The sequence below is a fragment of the Thamnophis elegans genome, chromosome 3, assembly GCF_009769535.1.
Source record: "Thamnophis elegans isolate rThaEle1 chromosome 3, rThaEle1.pri, whole genome shotgun sequence".
Classification (NCBI taxonomy): Eukaryota; Metazoa; Chordata; class Lepidosauria; order Squamata; family Colubridae; genus Thamnophis; species Thamnophis elegans.
The window spans coordinates 27,201,811-27,219,325 of NC_045543.1; the positions used below are offsets into that span (position 1 = coordinate 27,201,811).

At 38.2% G+C, this 17,515-nt stretch overlaps 1 protein-coding gene across 2 annotated transcripts in view; it reads left to right on the top strand.

Annotated features, from left to right (window-relative positions):
- Positions 1-606: 606 nt before the first annotated feature.
- SERTAD2 (SERTA domain containing 2) overlaps positions 607-17,515 on the top strand; it is a 140,139-nt gene continuing 123,230 nt past the window's right edge. Inside the window, exons 1-2 of one of the 2 annotated variants that reach the window (XR_004254960.1) lie at positions 607-1,109; positions 6,295-6,943. The gene's annotated coding sequence lies outside the window, so the exon portion shown is untranslated. Of the gene's footprint in view, positions 1,110-6,294; positions 6,944-17,515 lie in introns of those variants that run through there. The other variant, XM_032212928.1, reaches the window with a different exon arrangement.

The following is a 17,515-nucleotide window of genomic DNA, read 5'->3' on the forward strand; positions in this document are numbered from 1 at the left end:
GCAGAGGAGCAATACTGGAACTATCAAACGCAATTCTTGCTCCGTGCAATACTCCGTTCCCTCGTCAATACGCAGGGGGATCCCAGGCCAGCCCGAGGGAGCGGGACCAGCCGGGAGGGACGTGGAAGGAGAACGCATACAAATACACACATACATTCACCCCGACAAACATAGAGGCAGCCCTGGTTTCTCCTGTTCCTGTGATTGGGCGGCCCTATCTTGTCTATCAAACGAATGCTACTGGGATTGGCCCACTTTGGACAAACCAGGGATAGAAAAAAGGGGGGGAATCCCTCCCCGCTGCTCTCCCTGGCCAGCTTCTCTCTTCCTTTTCAACTCCCCCCTCCCGCCCCGCCGTTCCGCAGCAGTGTCCTCAGAAGACTCATTGAGCGAAAAGGGGCAGGGAAACCCCCCCTCCCCCGGCCTTTGGGCAAAGAGCGCCCTAGGCATTGGTGGGCAGGGCCGTCACTCCGTGCCAGTTGGCTTTGACATAGGGCCCCTGGAGAGCGGTGGGCGGGGTTCCCTCTCCACCTCCTCCTGTGTCTAACTCAAAAGTCTGTGAGTCACTGACTGCACAACCCATCAATCCCATTAAATGCCTTGTGCAGGCGGGCATGCGGTGTTAGGCTGCCGCCGTCGCTTCTGCTCCCAGAGCACGGGGCTCCTCCTGCTTCTCTTGCCTCCGCCCTCCCAGGGCACGGGCTGCCTCGGCTCCTCAAGGTCTCTCCTCTTCTTCCTCCTCCTCCTCCTGGCTAGCTGGTTGTACTTGTTACGGTGTCACATCCTTCTTTCCAGCTGCAGTACCAACTTCCCTCCCAGCCAGCCTCCCTGTTTGGAAGAGGCTACAGCAAAGTGATGGGATAGAGCAGAAGCCGCTTGAATCCCCTCGGCCGTCTATACATTAGTCCTTAGCAGCGTGGATCGCCGCTTCCCGTTGTCTTATCACATTCCTGCCCTGCTGTTTAAGTCTTCCCCGTTGTCTTATCTTCTTTTTCTTGTTATCCCCCTTCCCGTTTCCTTGTTCCTTCCGCCCCCTTTTTAATCTTTTAGTCCCCCCTCTTTTCCCCTCTGCGCTTATGAATTTGGATCGTTGAATTCTCCTGCAAAGGGTGAGTACAAGAGAATAAATCATGGTGTTTTTTTTTAAAGCATTTGTTTAAAGGGGTGCTCTATTTGGAATGTATATTATATAAATATAATGTAATGGAAAGAGGTGAGATTTTAAGCTTTATTCTGCGAGGTTTTTTTAAAACTATGTTGTCTGTTAATTTTTTTCTAGATTATTACTAACTTTTTTGAAAGTTAAATCAATTTACATTTTTTAAAACTTAAAAGGAAATACATTTTTTCCTTAACACTGCTCCTCTTTTACTTCTGTTTCTTCCTTATCTTGGCTGACAATGACTCTGTCCCCACCTCCTTCATAATAATATTGAACACTGATCATTATCAGTATGAAATGATTGATGTTCATTGTAAACACTGTATATGTCTATATGTGAACCGTAACGCCAACCATACTTAGGCTCACACAGAGACTTATTTCAAAAAGATTCATTGCAACTTTTGGGTAGAAAAATTCTGTTCATACATACCTACTGTAGTATTAATTTGTGGAGTAGCCTGATGATACATACTGATATGTTAAAAGGAATGACACATTTTGTAGCATCCATTCAGGTACAAAATGCTTATATGCTGATACTTAGGTATAAAATTGCACCCTCTGTTTCTATTGTGGTTATCTATTGTGGGCCCACAAGAAAAGTGAATAGCTGTTAGGTAGCAAGAATGACCACATTTTGAAACAGGCAAAATATACTTAAAACTATTATTAACTCTTTCATTTAAACATTAAGAACTTCTTAAATGATTACAAATTATAGTGAATAGATCCTCCAAATTTTGAAGCAGTCTACCAGTAACCACCAGTTGCTGGGGAGTTTTAATAAGAAATCGCTGTTAGACTCATGTTCTACTTATGAGCTTTCTAAAAGCATTTATTTGGGCATTGTGGCAAGCAATGTTGTATCTGATGGACCTCAGATATAATTCTATGAAGCTCTTAGTAATCAATAACTTTTGTCTCACAGTTCCTTCATTCATCATTCAATATTTTTTAAGCTACTAATAGGCTAAAGTTAAGGATCTTGGCTAAAATAAGTGCCTGACTGGTATGTCATAAATTGTCAGTTAACACTAGTGCCAAAGTCACATTTCATTTTGCAATTTCAAATTTTGTATTTAATGTTATGCTGAATAGACACTTTCTGTAACTCTGTGTACAAAGGATGATATTACATGGGGCTAAATAGTGTGTTATGATTATCCTCTGTTAATTTAATACATTTTGCCTGCAAAGGGTCTTAATGCACTTCAGTTCATTGTTCTAGCTAGTGGGAATGGACCATTATAGGGGAGGTGCGTTACCTATGATAGGTAGCAACAACCCATTTAATATTTAAGAACTAGGTTACCAAATGCATCTTGAGTTAAAAATGAAATCCTAGGCTGTACTTACTTAAAGATATAATAATAACTAGAAAGGCCGTGAGTATTCCTACATGATAAAATGGGCCTGTTCAAGAAATAGCTAATATTCCAGTGGATACTGCTGTAAAGTGAAATCTTGGCATACTTTCCCCCATCTAACTTTTCCTTTGTCACGATTTAGCAACCCCTCCCTCTTCCTAACATATTATTTCCTTCATGGTTGCTTCCAAGCTTTGTGAATTTAACAACATAGACTGGCATTATTTCTTTTTGTTTTAGGGTCTTGGACCTGGAATCCTAATATGTAAGAATTGCCATGGTTTTTATGTATATTCTTAAGAAAAATAAAATGCTTCATAGAAACAGGCCCATAACATATGTCTTTTCTTCTTTTGGATTTGGTACTCTGTTGTTTTGTATTGTTTTTGGATTGTGCAAATTTCAAGAACATTTCTCCAGTCTGATGAAGAAGTTTGGTTTCGGTGGCTTTTTTTTCTGAGATGGTGTGCCTCCTAAATTGGCTTTGATATGGATACTTTATAAATTGCTGCCAGATTTTAGCCAACCCAGCTGTGTATTTTGTTAAAATTGTTATTGGTCTTTGGAATGGGGACTAATTCAGGTAGCTGACAGTCTGCTTTCCAAGCCCTTCTCTTCTGTGCAAGAGCCCATGTATTTTCCTGGTATTTCGGAGAACTGTTTGCTGCCAGTGAAGCAGCAGGGCTGACTGGTTGAGCAATGTTGGCAGGAAACTCAGAATAAATATGAATGAAAATAGGCTAGCGGCCATTTGAAGGTGTATTCAGTGGCTCTGCTGGCAACAAAAAGAATCTCCATCTGTACAGCACACACACAATGGCATTTAGAAGAGCAGGTCTTTTATGTCTGGCTAACACTATTAAGAGTCTCAGAGCTTGGAGGAATGTGAACAAGTGTTTTGCAGTGTTTTATAGGTGAAGCATCAGGCATGGACTCCCAATTTGGATGCCACTTGAGTTGTAGATTGCTTAATAAGAATTGCCTTCTACTACGGGTCATGGTCAACTAATGTATTAAGAGATGCATTAGTTAAATATGATAGGATGATAGATAATCAGGCGCCTTAGACATAGACATCAATTTTGCTATTGGGGACATAATGTTACTTTTATTTATTTGATGGCATGAAAATACCACTAGGAAAAACAGAGGTAAACATTTTGAGCAGTTATTATTTATTTATTTTGAAGAATCAATAAAATAACACTTTGGGAATATAACACAAAATATTTTAAAGTCTTTTTTAAAGCAGGAAAACATTAGTTTATTATCAAATATAAACAGTGTGGTAATAAACCATCAATTTATTGTCAAATGTTAATAGTGTGATTTTGTGGTAAGGAGTTGTGTGTGTGCATGCATATGCCAGTACTCTTTTGAGTCCATTTTTGATTCCTGGCAACTATAGTTTTCTTGGCAATGTTTTTTAGAAGTGGTTTGCCATTGCCTGCTTCCAAGGGCTGAGGGAGAGGGACTGCTCTAAGGCTTTGTGGCTAAGGCAGGACTAGAATGTACTGTCTCAGGGTTTCTAGTCTGGTACTTTAACAAAATTGGCTCTAGGTCTCCTAAGTTCTAAGTGGTCTAGATCAGCGGTCACCAACTGGTGGTCCACAAGAAAATTTGGGTGGTCTGCCGAAAAATTATTTACATTTTTTATATTGCACTAAATACTATTTATTTTTTAATATATATATATATATATATATGAGTGGTCCACGGGATTTAAAATTATGAATTTAGTGGTCCCTGAGGTACGAAAGGTTGGCGACCCATGGTCTAGCTGTCGTAAAAATGGTGATATGGAAATTGTGTGTGAGGCTTGTTTTCCTGTTTTGTATATGGATAACTCCTTTGGATTAATTCACTAATAGCATATTTGCTGTTAATTGGTCTGGTTTTATTATTTGTGGTAAACAATAATTAACCGTGGAGCAGTATATATTTGTATTTGAGAATGAGCATTTCCCAACCCTGTAAAAATTCCTGTAAGAAAGTTATATGACTAAGAAAACATGGAGACTCCTAAAAACTGGAGAATTAGGAGCTGCGTTTAAATGGTCTGTTCCTGGGCATGGGAATCTGGTTTGTAATGGTTAGGCAATGTTGGGGACTTTTGAATTAAATGGATTAAGAATCTAAATAACCGGACCCTGTTGTTAGTGGAATGCAATGGAAACTACCTTGATTTTCCTGAAAGATTTGCCTAGATAAAGATAAGTGTATGACAGAGATTAAGAGTGTGATTGAACCTCCTACATAGCTGAAGTGGTTTCAGTGTCCTTTGACTATGGTATCCTGCAAGTACTATACTATTGTGTAGCTTGAAAGGAGTTTTAACCTTGTTAAAAGTTTTGCTTTATGGTAATTCTACTTGACCAAATGACCCCTATTTGTCAAAGGATAATACATGATAATAAGATGTCTAGAATTTGCTGGTTTTTTTTTTTAACTTTTTGCTGTTTTCTTAAACTGATAACATTCATTCAACATCCTCACCACATATGTAGAAATAATATTTTCTAAAAGAATTCTGAGACCTCCATGAAAAAGGCTGGCACTATTCACAAATCACATTGTGCCATATTTAATTTCTCCAAATCTCTAATCCACTAAGGTTAGTTAGATGCCCCTAAAACCTCACAAAAAGCAAACTCACATAAGGCAATGAGTAGAAAAAAGGTGGTTGTGGTGTATTTAGTAGTTGACAAAAGTATACAAACATTTTTAGGGCTTTCCTTATTCTGGAGGACTTCAGTACTCAAACACATTTTCTTCCTAGTCTGATCTTCTCTTAACACTGAAAACACATTTTCCATTGTTTTCTACAGCTGCATTTCGAATGTTGTTATGGTAGAGAAAAGTAGTATATACCACAGCTCTACATGTTTTGTTATATTCTTTGTTATATTGAACACAGTAGATTTGCCCAGGTTAAAAAGCTGATCTGGAGCTAACCCAACTTCAACATTATATAATGTCTAACTATTTTTAGTCTTCTTTTTTTGTATTGGATAAGGATAATATGTTAATGGATGTTTTGACCTCATATTAACAGTCAGCTATTGTTGGTATAGATATAGAAGTAAGTAGGAGAGAATGCACAATTAGAACAAAAGTATAATATGATTATAAATGCGAAAGTGATGACAAAAAGAGGTTTGGGCCGATAAACGTTCAAGGAGTTTGGTGAGACGTCTTAGGATATCTCCAAACCTTTGATTCAAATTAATTATACTACCACAAATTGCCTAGTAGCATGTTTCTTTTTCATAAAATATGAATTCTTTGATGACAGTGATCCATCAGATGCTATTGAATTTATATGAAGCAAAAGAAACCTGTACATGGTAGAAGTAGTCCAATTATTTTTTCTCCCTACATCTGAATCAGTGTTACTAAGAAAGTTTAAATGGATTCAGATTGGACTGACTGAGAATAGTTTAGTTCAGGACAAATGAAAATGATCCAATCAGTGTTTGTTTGGTAGATGAGTCAACTATGTTTGTGTTCTGTTTAGGACTACTGGGTGGACTAGGAGAGAGATGGATTGCCCAAACACCAAAACTACAGACAACTCCCCAAAGGCTTGAGGGTGACCTCAAGATGCCCTCCCAAAATAGGCCATATTTTTTAATGTGCCAGTAGGGAAAAATGATTAAATACATGATTAGGAAGTAATCCTATTAATGACTTAATTAATTTAATTTAGCGCTAGTTAAGTAAAAATGAAACCAAATTCAGTTTTTGTCTTGTTTATTTCAGAATGTGGCTCCAAGCATGACAGTCAGAGGCAGGGCTGCTCTCGGCTTGGAAATGTTGTGTGTTCCTGGATAGGTTGCAGTGGAGGTGTGCTTTGGATCAAGAAAATCTCCTTAATTCCCAGTGATGTTGCTTATCAGCCTGAAATGATACATCAATCCTAGCCATTCTTAGAGGCAGATTACTGGATGTAACTAGTGTTATACAATAGGTTAGAAACTTCTAGGGTTGTGCTTGAAAACCAACCCAAAACCTGAACTGATTTAGAATGTGGTATTTAATTTCTACCTCCACCAATTCCCAATTAAGCTGTGCCTGGAAATTAGTGTGCTTGTTTTGAACTTTAAGACGTTGGAATCTTAAAAAGGGGGGGGGGGGGAAACCCCTGATAGTTATCTCCCAATACATATTTATAAGCAGGTGGAAAAAACATAAAGTTATGATTGATGATGTAAGTAAGGGACTGGATATATTTTAAAGGGAGTATCTTGTTATAGAATCTCTTCCCAACAAAAGTTTGTCTAGGCTGCTAAGTTCAAATGGCAAGGATATACATTAAAACTAAGTTTTTCAAGGAAGCATGTAAAGAAAATTGAATTTTATTCTTGATTTAAGAAATATTTTAACAGAACCTGTTGATGTATGGAATTGTAAGTTGATTAAAAAAACCCTTTGATTTCTATTGCTGTGCTTGGACATTATTGTTTCTAATAGCTTTTAGCCATCTTCAAAGTATGTTTCCACCCTATATGACATCAGAGTTTTTAGAATGGTAAAAATAACAGAGTATAAAGCATTTCATAAAATTCAGTCCAAAGAGGCCAATAAAATGGATAATGCAGTGGAAATGGAAACATATTGGGGCAGAAAAAGAGAGTCTGGCTTATTTATTTATTTCCTGTATTCAAAGTGGCCACAATTGAAACAAAACCAAAATAAGAAAATAGTTTTGTGGCAAAAAAACCAAAACGTAAGTAGGATATTATGCTGGGAATTCACCTCTTTCAGTCATTAGGACAAGAATACCATTATATATATGTATTATATATATATATAATATCCATATCTATATCTATATCTATATCCATATCCATATATACATACATGTGTGTGTGTGTGTGTGTGTGTTATATTTGTGCTGATAGATAAATAAAGGGAGACTTTATCAGCACAAATATAACACAAAATGTGTAACAAAGGCAACAGTAAAAATATTGGGTTTCTGTCGTGATGGACTCTTGTGACGAGCCGATTGACAGATAATGGAAGCTGTTAGCTTCCTCCCATAATTGGGGCTTACCAGGGGTTGTGACACTATATATTATATTATATTATATTATATTATATATATATGTGTGTGTGTGTGTGTGTGTATATACATACATACATACATACATACATACATACATACATACATACATATATATATATATATATATATATATATATATATATATATATATTACAACCCCCAGTATGCCCAAATATGGGAGGAAGATCATTACTTCCATTCTCTGTCCTTTGGCTCGTCACAAGAGACCATCCAGACAGAACCCAATATTTTTTTACTGTTGCCTTTTTGTTACATTTGTTATAATTATTATAACAAATAATAATAATTATTATTATTTATCAGCACAAAAATATAATATACATTCATACATACATTCATACATACATTCATACATACATACATACATACATACATACATACATACATACATACATATATATATATATATATATATATATATTCGTAGATTTTCACGGGTGTAGGTATGCTGGTCTTCTTGTATTCGAATCTTAGAGATCTTACACGGGAAAAGACCTGAATACAACAAGACCAGCATATGCATGCATGTATGTATGTATGTATGTATGTATGTATGTATGTATGTATGTATGTATACGGAGATAGATAGATAGATAGATAGATAGCACATATCACATAGCATATAGCATATAGCTTATAGCATATAGCATATATATACTATTATTCTGGGATTCTATCCAGGAATAATTTCCTGTTAGAATTGAATTTTACATCAGATTGTTTTTTTGGATACAAAGTTAGTCTCTATATTAAAGCATATTCTTATAACCGGATTAGCCATTCTTCTACAATTAACAGAATTGGCAGCTTAGGTCAGAAGTAGATAATTACAGCCTGCCAGATATTGCTAAACTTCACTTCCCATCATCCCTTACTGGAAAGTATCTTGTTGCTAACAACAGCATTGGGGAGAGTTGCCTCCTGTTCATCTTTGCTTTCCTTAGTTTTATAAAAGCTCCCCTTTATTTTCAATGAAGAATTTGAAATCTAGGTTAACAATTATAAAAGTTCGGAAGAGATGTGGTCACTTTTATTAAGAATTTGATCTCTAGAGAACATTCCAAGATGAGATTGTGTGTTCCTAAATGCAAGTCTAGCCTTAGTTAGACATTTAACCATTGAAAAATGGGAATATTCAAATGATATAACCAGATCGATGGCTTGGATCTATGTATCCATTTTGAATTTAGAAAGTTTACCTCTCGAATTGTAACAATTCTTTCTACAACCAGCTGCAGCACCCACAAGTCTTAGAGCAACTTTTCATACTGACAAGAAGCAATATGAAAAACATGTTGTGAAAACAAATCTTTTTAAAAAGAAAACAAATGAATCAAATAAATTTAAAAGGAATGGAATTATACTTGACTTTTCTTTACAGGTTAGTTATTATTTACTTAGATATAGTTATTCAATGAATGATTTTAAAAGCTATCATGCCATTTAGTTAATGCATGGAAGCAAGGTTGATTACAACCAGACCTGGTGTTTTTGTATTGCAATATTCTCAGTAAAGTACATAACTTGAGAGATAATGTTGCTTGTTTCTATAGAAAACCTGGCTCTTGAAAAATGACTTGGTTCATAAATTGTGATAACCAATCATTTATTTAATCATTTGTGGCATAAATTACAATGATTGGATTCGTACCACATGTTTATAAGATACCCTGTCTGGGTTCAGGTAATTCACATAATAAAGCCAGACAAACAATAAACCTGAAGAAGTTAGTAGGAAGTGTTTTTTGGAACCCTGACACGTGGCTAGCAAAACGTCATTCACCTGACTGTCATTCATCCACAAAACCATGTTAATAGAAGCCTAAGAACTTAGATATATAACTTACTTAGTAAACCATAACTAAAAGTCTAATTCATAAACCAGCAATTGTCAAAACGGCAGTCTAAGAATCTAATTGGGAGTTTTGCTGTAGGGGGTTTATATTAATGTATGCATTGTAGAACAAGAACTGTGTCCACCTGTGATAGCCAAAAATAAAGAATCTTTATTGAAGGATAATATAAAATAAAATATATAGTAAATTGTATTTTATTGCCTGTTTGGTTTGGATGGAATTATAGATCTTGTTAAGAGATAGAAGGTTATTGAATTTAAAAGGTTACAATTTGAGATTTGGATGGTATGGGATATTTTTGGAATGATAAACTTAAGGTAAACTTAGATTTTAAAAATCATTATGTCAAGTAAGCTATTCTTAGATTATGGAGCAATTATACATTTAGATTTTGTCTGAAAAGTCCTTTGTATTTTCAGCCCAAGAAACATTTTATAGATGACAATGTGTAAGTAAACATAAATAATTAACTTATGATATATTAGAATTCTGTCAAAGAGATTGTAAAATTAAATCAAGAGAAGGTTTGATAACAGAAATATACTCTTGTCAATGGTTTTCTTATGTACAACTGACAGAAAAGCTTAAAGCAAATAAAAGTTTTTATGGTTTTGAATAAAATAAGACTGAGTTTGAAATAGAATTATGTACTAACAATGGACATGTTATTACTAAATTGTATAAACTTTTGTTGTAATAAGCAAATCAATGGTCAATGGATCAATGGTCAAATATGTGGTTGAAAGGATTGGAATATACATATATTCTATTCCTAAAGATAATTTTTATTAAATGATGTATTGTTGTTATTTGTTACCGAATAAACTGTCTATTATGTATAAAGGTGCTTTGAATCTTTGCTGGATGCCTGGTGGATATATAAAAAGTTTAAAAAAAATGGATACATACAAAATATATTACAAATACATTAATTCAGAAGATTTTAAAGATACAATTGAACCCCGAGACTTTTTTGAGGGGGGGGGGAACAAATGGATAGGCAACTAGAAAATAATATTGGAACTTTGTTTTTTATATTTGACAGTTGCAGCAGGCTCAAAAGTGGAAATATTCAGTAATTCTCACAATAGAAGAATGGTTGGTGAAGATGATGAACTTGCAAAGATAGTTAAATTACTAACTTCTTTGCTTAGAAAAAAGATAAGAAACTACTTGTAGGCTTTTTACATAAAATAAAAAAATGCACTTATAATTTTATGATGATTAGAAAAAAAACCCAGGATAGTAGAAAAGAGTGATCTTTTAGTTGTAATCATAGAGTATGAGATAATTGTGTAATTTTAGTTATATTTGCTGTAAAGGAAAAATCCTATTTTTTTCTTTTGATTATTTTGTGTTACTTTTTATGTTCTTTGTAAAACTTTTAATTAAAAACTTATGTAAATGAGAATCTTTACTAGAAAGCATAAACTTTGGAGCATAATCTTTACTAGAAAGCATAAACTTTCCTGAACTGTAGCTCACTTCATCAGATATGTAGAGTGAATAGGCCAAGTTAATGCAAAATATTTTTTTAAAATTTAAATGGGCACACGTTTGATATCAGGACTCAGAAAAAAAAAGACAAAGTAATATAATAACACCCAGGGCGCTTGATTAGAGATTCCAAGGTAGTTGTTTTGGAATGATAAGATTTCATTGTATTATACTGCTCCCATAAAAAAGTTTCAGGTCCTAAAAGACATATAGTACTAATGGTTTTTAAAAAAAACATAATAACATATTATCAATTAGACATTGTAATATGTAATCACATGCAATATGCATCTGCATAACCTTTCTTTCCCCCCATTCTCCTTTTATCCCAGTGAAATCCTACATCAGTTCCATGACTGCATACATCCGATGACATAAGCCATAATGCACAACAGCTTATGCCTTTGTATATAAAAAAAATGTTGATCTGAAAATGTGCTAACAGACTCCTCCTGATTACTGCTTGCATCTTTTAATTCTTTTTGGAGGTCCCAGAAGGAAGGAAATTTGCTTTGTGTTTCCTCTCACTTGGCTGACAGAGCGTTCATTGCTAGCTTTGTGTCACCAATGGAGATGATTTAGTATTAACATTAATCGTACAAACTAAATTACCTTTAGGGACTTTCTGGATCTTAATAGCTGATGGAGTAAACAAAATGAATACATGTGGGAACTTTGATGAACCTTTCAGCACAAATGACTTTTTTTTTTAAATGCACCTTTTAAAAACATTTCCTGCTGATCAATACTGGAGGAGAAGGAACAATTATGAAATGAGTAATAGCATTTTTGAAATTGTGGTGTGGGTGGGATTTTATATATATATATAAATTGTATGTGTGTGTGAGAGAGAGAGGGAGAGAGAGAGATACATATTTCATGTGTTTCAAACTGGCTCAACTGAAGAGTCATATTTGCTTCTTATTTTTTTTAAAGGATCAATGTACTACCTTTATGAAAATACTGTTAAATCCACCTGAAATAAACCATACTTAAAATCTTACAGACTTCCAGCATATTCAAAACATACCTGAATTTACTTTTGTTCGTATAAATTCTGAATTAGAAATATTCAAAGTTTATTACAAAGTGAAAGATTAAAAAAGGCCAAGCCTGAAATATTTTTTAATTTCATGGGAATGGAATTTGCAAAAACATTGAAGAAATTCAGCTGCTGCTTTGGGGGAAGAAACACGGGAAGCCCTTGGACTAAAGTTTTTGCTTATTCTTTGTGTATTTGTGCAAAAGCACATCATTTCCATCACTCTTACGGTATTGCCTTGTTTCAGATCGCTTCACTCACTCATTTACTTGGTAAGATAAAAAGAAATTAAGCTGGCTGGTATGTCAGGCAAATTAAGATCTTTAGAAAAAAAACTGGGCATTATATAGCTTAAAATATAATGCCTGTGAGCTTAGTAAATTATTTATTTATTAATCAAATTTACATAGTGGCCCATCCCACCCAACTCTAATTATTATGTTTTGAAAGTCAATAAAATGCTGGAATTCTGTCCCCAGAAGATTTTTAATGAATTACTGACATTTCCTTGGTTGTATTTTATATATTTTTCTCCTGGATTTTATTATTGTTAAATAAATACTTTTTATTTACAAGGGATTCAATATTATTGCCACATGTTTGGTTTCACTATTTTTGATTTGATATCACAAAGATTCTAATACAATACAATCACCCTTTACATACTTTTGTGGTACAGAAATAAAGCTTTAACACTAGTATAAGAGTAGATATAACATCTTTAGTAACATTTTCCCTGGACCATTATTTTCTTTTTTTCTTGTCTTCTAGGTAAAACCTAGCACAGGTAGTCCTCAACTTACAACCACAATTGAGCCAAAATTTATGTTGTTAAGTGAGACACTTAAGTGAATTTTGCCCTATTTTATGACCTTTCTTGCCACAGTTGTTTAGTGAATCACTACAGTTTTTAGTAACACAGTTGTTAAGTTCCCATTGACATTGCTTGTCAGAAGGTTGCAAAAGGTAATGACATTACCCAAGGACACATCAGCTGTCATAAATATGAGTCAATGGCCAAGTATCTGAATTATGATCACTTGACCATAGAGATTGTGCAATGTTTGTAAGTATGAAAAACAGTCATAAGTCATTTTTTTTCAGTGCCACCATAACTTCGAACACTCACTAAACAAACTGTTCTGAGTCGAGGACTCTCTGTACGATAGAATAACAGTTTTAAGGAGCAGAATAAGTAAGTGATGGCAAATTGTTTTGCTCTGTTTTGCTTACATTCTCATTGGGTTCCATTTTGCTTAGTATTTCATCCTGGGTAGTAATATCAACAATCCGGAATGGGATTGAACTCATTTTCTGAGATGCAGCTGGGAAACTAGCTGATTAGCATGCATTAGTTTTAGAAAAATAAGGAAACTGTCAGTAACTCTGTAAAGAGGAACCTGGTGCTTGTTTCAAATCAGCTTTGTTTCTGATGAGGCCTACTAAACCTGTATGCATGTGAGGACAGAAACTCCTCACATTGCCCATTTGGTGATACATGCAAAAATAAAGGTCAGCAACTTGGAAAATTAATAATACAGTTCATGTTGACATTTCAGAAGGATTGCTGGTTGGGGTGTGGTTACACTCCAGAGTGTTTTTTTATAGTGGATGTGTACTCTTTTATTTCATGCTTTCAACGCAAGAGGAAAGTATCGCCAATTTCTTTTTCCTAGCACAATCTCTCTTTTGTCGCCACAGCTTTTAAAAAAAGGATTAAAACAAATCTTGCATTTTATTCTTATTAAATGTGATTGATGTAGAATAGACAAAACTTTTAATGTTGGAGTTATGGCTGTCCCATAAGGCTATGAAGAGCTTAGAAAGTCGCCCAAAATACAGAGAGGGCTTTAAAAAGTAAACAAATAAAGTTCCACTTCATTCTCAACTTTGCCTGCAGTGCCTGCAGTGAAAACTTAACAAAATCATGAAGCTTCTTCTCTCTAACATTGCTTTTCTATCTCCAGCAGCATGCCATTCCTATAACCATAAGGCTTTAAAGGGACAGATTTCCATAATGTTTCTTTTTAAGCAAGACTCTCTAAATTGCTTTGTTTATATTGAGAGGAGGTTAATGTCGCTTTCATGTGCAAGGGCATATGCTCTCCCAAAGATGTCACAGGCTTTGGGAAATAAAAAACTGGTAAATATTGGGCCAGCTCCTGCTCCAGAATAAGAATTTCAAAGAGCTTTGCAGCATTTCTTCTTGAGTTGATGGGGACTAATACCTTTTCTGGCTTCTGAGGCCATCCATTTCTCCTTATAACCAGAATGCCACAATATCCTGCCACCATCCCACCTACTGTTACTTTTCCCTTGCTTTGAAGGATAGTAGGTGGTTTCCTGTCTGGTGTCTGAGGTGTTTATTCTTTTTCTTTTGCTGAAGCCTTCTGCATCCTGGTGCTTTCTAGGAGTTAAAAGGCAATTCACCTGAAAGATCTAAGTTGAAGAATACTGCTTCAGAGATTCATGCTTTTCTTTATGCCTTATACAATCTCAGCAAAGCTATAAATCCGTGATGGAGAATCTATGGCATGCGTGCCACAGGTGGCACATGGAGCCATTTCTGAGGGCATGCTCCCATTTCTGAGGGCCTGTCAGCTTCAGCACGCATACACGCGCTGGCCAGCTGATTTTCGGTCATTTTTCGCCCTCCGCAGGCTCCCCTGAAGCCTCCGGAGGGTGAAAAACCGCCCAACACCCAACCCTTAAGTTTGGGAACTGACTTCTGGTTTGTGCGTTGGGTTGTTTTTCGCCATTCAGAGGCTTTAAGGAAACCTCCTGAAGCCTCTGGAGGGAGAAAAATGGCCCAACTGGCAACCCGGAAGTCCATTCCCAAATTTCTGATTTATGTGTTGGGCCGTTTTTCGCCTTCTCCAGGCTCCTAGAAAGCCTCCGGAGCCTGGAGGGTGAAAAATGGACCTACTGGGCCCACCAGAAGTCAGAAAATGAGCCATTTCTGGCCTCCAGGGGGCGGGGGAGGCCGTTTTTGTTGTGTTCCACTGGACGCGGCCAGCAGATGGCGCTGTGTGAAGCGCCTCTGATTGGTTAAGACGCGCCTGCAAACTGCCGCCTCAGGGACTACCAGGGGAGCCCCATACTCTTGCTTGGCTGCGGCCATTTCTTCATTAATTATGGCACGTTCCAGGGGCACCTGCCTCTTCTGGTTGTCCAAAAACCCCTGGCCTCCTTGCTGGGCCTTGATTTGTTTAGGGCTCTAGGCCTCTCTATATCGGGCATTCACTCCAACCACTGCTCCTCGGCCCTGGGGGATGACCTTGCCTCCCTCCTATCCGAATTTGATGATGTCTTTGCCTCTACTTTAGGCTGCTATATAGGGACCCCAATCTCCTTGAACCGGTGGCTCCCAGCTAAGGTTGACAAGCTCCTGGGTCTGGGGGTATTGGAGCCTGTCGATTTCTCCCGTTGGGAGACCCCCATAGTGGTCCCCTTAAAGTCCGACGGATCCATTAGGATCAGGCCTCCCTTGCCAACCCCGTCCTGTCCTATGTCTTCAACGCTGTTCTAAGGGGCTGGCTCACCAGCTCCAGGGAGGCTCAATTCCTTTCCTACTTCCGCCGCCGCACTGAACTGTCAGTCCTCCAGGGCTGCCTTCTGTGGGGCAACCGCGTTGTTATTCCTTCCTCCTTTTGCTACGCTGTGCTGACCCGCTTCCACGAAGGGCACCCAGGCATTGTCCGGATGAAAAGTCTCGGCCGTGGCTATGTCTGGTGGCCCTCCATGGATGCTGACATCGCTGCCTGGGTGCAGTGCTGCATGCTTTGCCAAAGTGTGCTGCTGGCGCCTCCCGCCATTCTGCACAGGGACTGGAAACAGCCCATGGCCCCTTGGAGTCACCTCCATGTCGACTTCATGGGTCCCTTGGCTGGTCTCACCTTCTTCATAGTTGTCGACGCCTGGTCCAAATGGGTCGAACTCTTTCCTATGAAGAGCACTACCTCTGGGGCTACCATTTGCATACTGGACTCTCTATTCACTACCCATGGCCTCCCTGACATGCTTGTATCGGACAATGGTTTACCTCTGAGTAATTCCAGCTATACCTAACAAGCTTAGGCATACACCATGTGCCTGTGGCTCCGTTCCACCCTGCTGGGAACGGTTTGACGGAGCGCGCTGTCCGCTCCACCAAAGAGGCTCTCATCTGAATGGCTCCTCTGCCCTGGTCTACCAGAGTGTCCACTTACCTGAGAACTCAACATACCACTCCCTGCCCAGTTACTGGGAAGATCCCTGCCGAGTTACTAATGGGCCGGAAACTTCGCACCACCTTGGACTGTCTTCACCCCCTCTTCACCCCTGCCTCTTTTCCCCACCCTGAACTCCCTAGGGCTTTTCTGGTGGGGGAGGGGGTTTTTACCTGGACTTTTGCGGGCGACCCAAAATGGTTACCCGGTCACATTATGGAGATAACTGTAGGAACAGGGCCCTCCTTGACGAAGGGAGACATTGGCAGGGGCATGTAGACCAATTCCATTGGTGGAACTCGGAGAGGCCCATGAACCACCCAGCTGTTCCAGAACAAACAGGCCCTATCAACGCCACCTGCTGGCCATACCATCCCAAAAATTTTATCTCCGAGTCGCGCCACCTGTTACGTTCTCGTCAGTTGCCTTACCTTTGGAATCTGGCACCATGTTCAGGTTGGGCCTCCAGCGCAGCTCTCGTTACCAATACGCCAGTGCGGCGAGTCCAGCACTCCTCTTTCGGCGACGGCCACACCTTTAGAAAGAAGATTCCAGCGCGTGTGCAGACTCCCCGGATACCTCCATGACTACGCATGTTTAGTCCAGAGGAAAGGGATGTTGTGTTCCACCGGACGCGGCCAGCAGGTGGCGCTGTGTGAAGCGCCTCTGATTGGTTAAGACGTGCCTGCCGGCCGGCGGGTAAAATACAGACCTCCCATTGGTTCCCCATCTGACAGCTATAGGTATAAATAGCTGTCAGACGGGGTTCGCTTGCTTTTTGCCTGTCAGTAGTTGCTTGTTAATAAGCAACTACTGTTCTTGCCGCCTCCTCAGTTATTGATGCCTCAGACTATAAAAGTTTTCACCCTCTCCAAGCTCCTAGAAATCCGTGCACATGTGTGGGGCAGCGGGGGGGGGTGTTGTGTGTATGCGCAGGGGGCACGGCATGGGGGAGCATTAAATTATGGGGGGGGCATGTGCATGTGCTTTTGGCACCTGAGGCAAAAAAGGATTACCATTACTGTTATAGGTGCTTGTTTTTTTTTTAAAGTATTTATCCCACTTGGCTTGCTTTTGCACAATGCTCACCTAGTTCTTACAGCAAAGCCATCAATGCACGTTGCGATGAAGAATTTTGTTTATTATATAGCTTGTCACAAACCCTGACACTTATTTGGACTGATTGGTCAAACATCACACAGCTAGCTTCCAAGCCAAAGGTAGGACTGGAATGTGGTCTTTCTACTCCTAGTCCAGCACACCACACTGGCTCTCTCAATATGTTGTT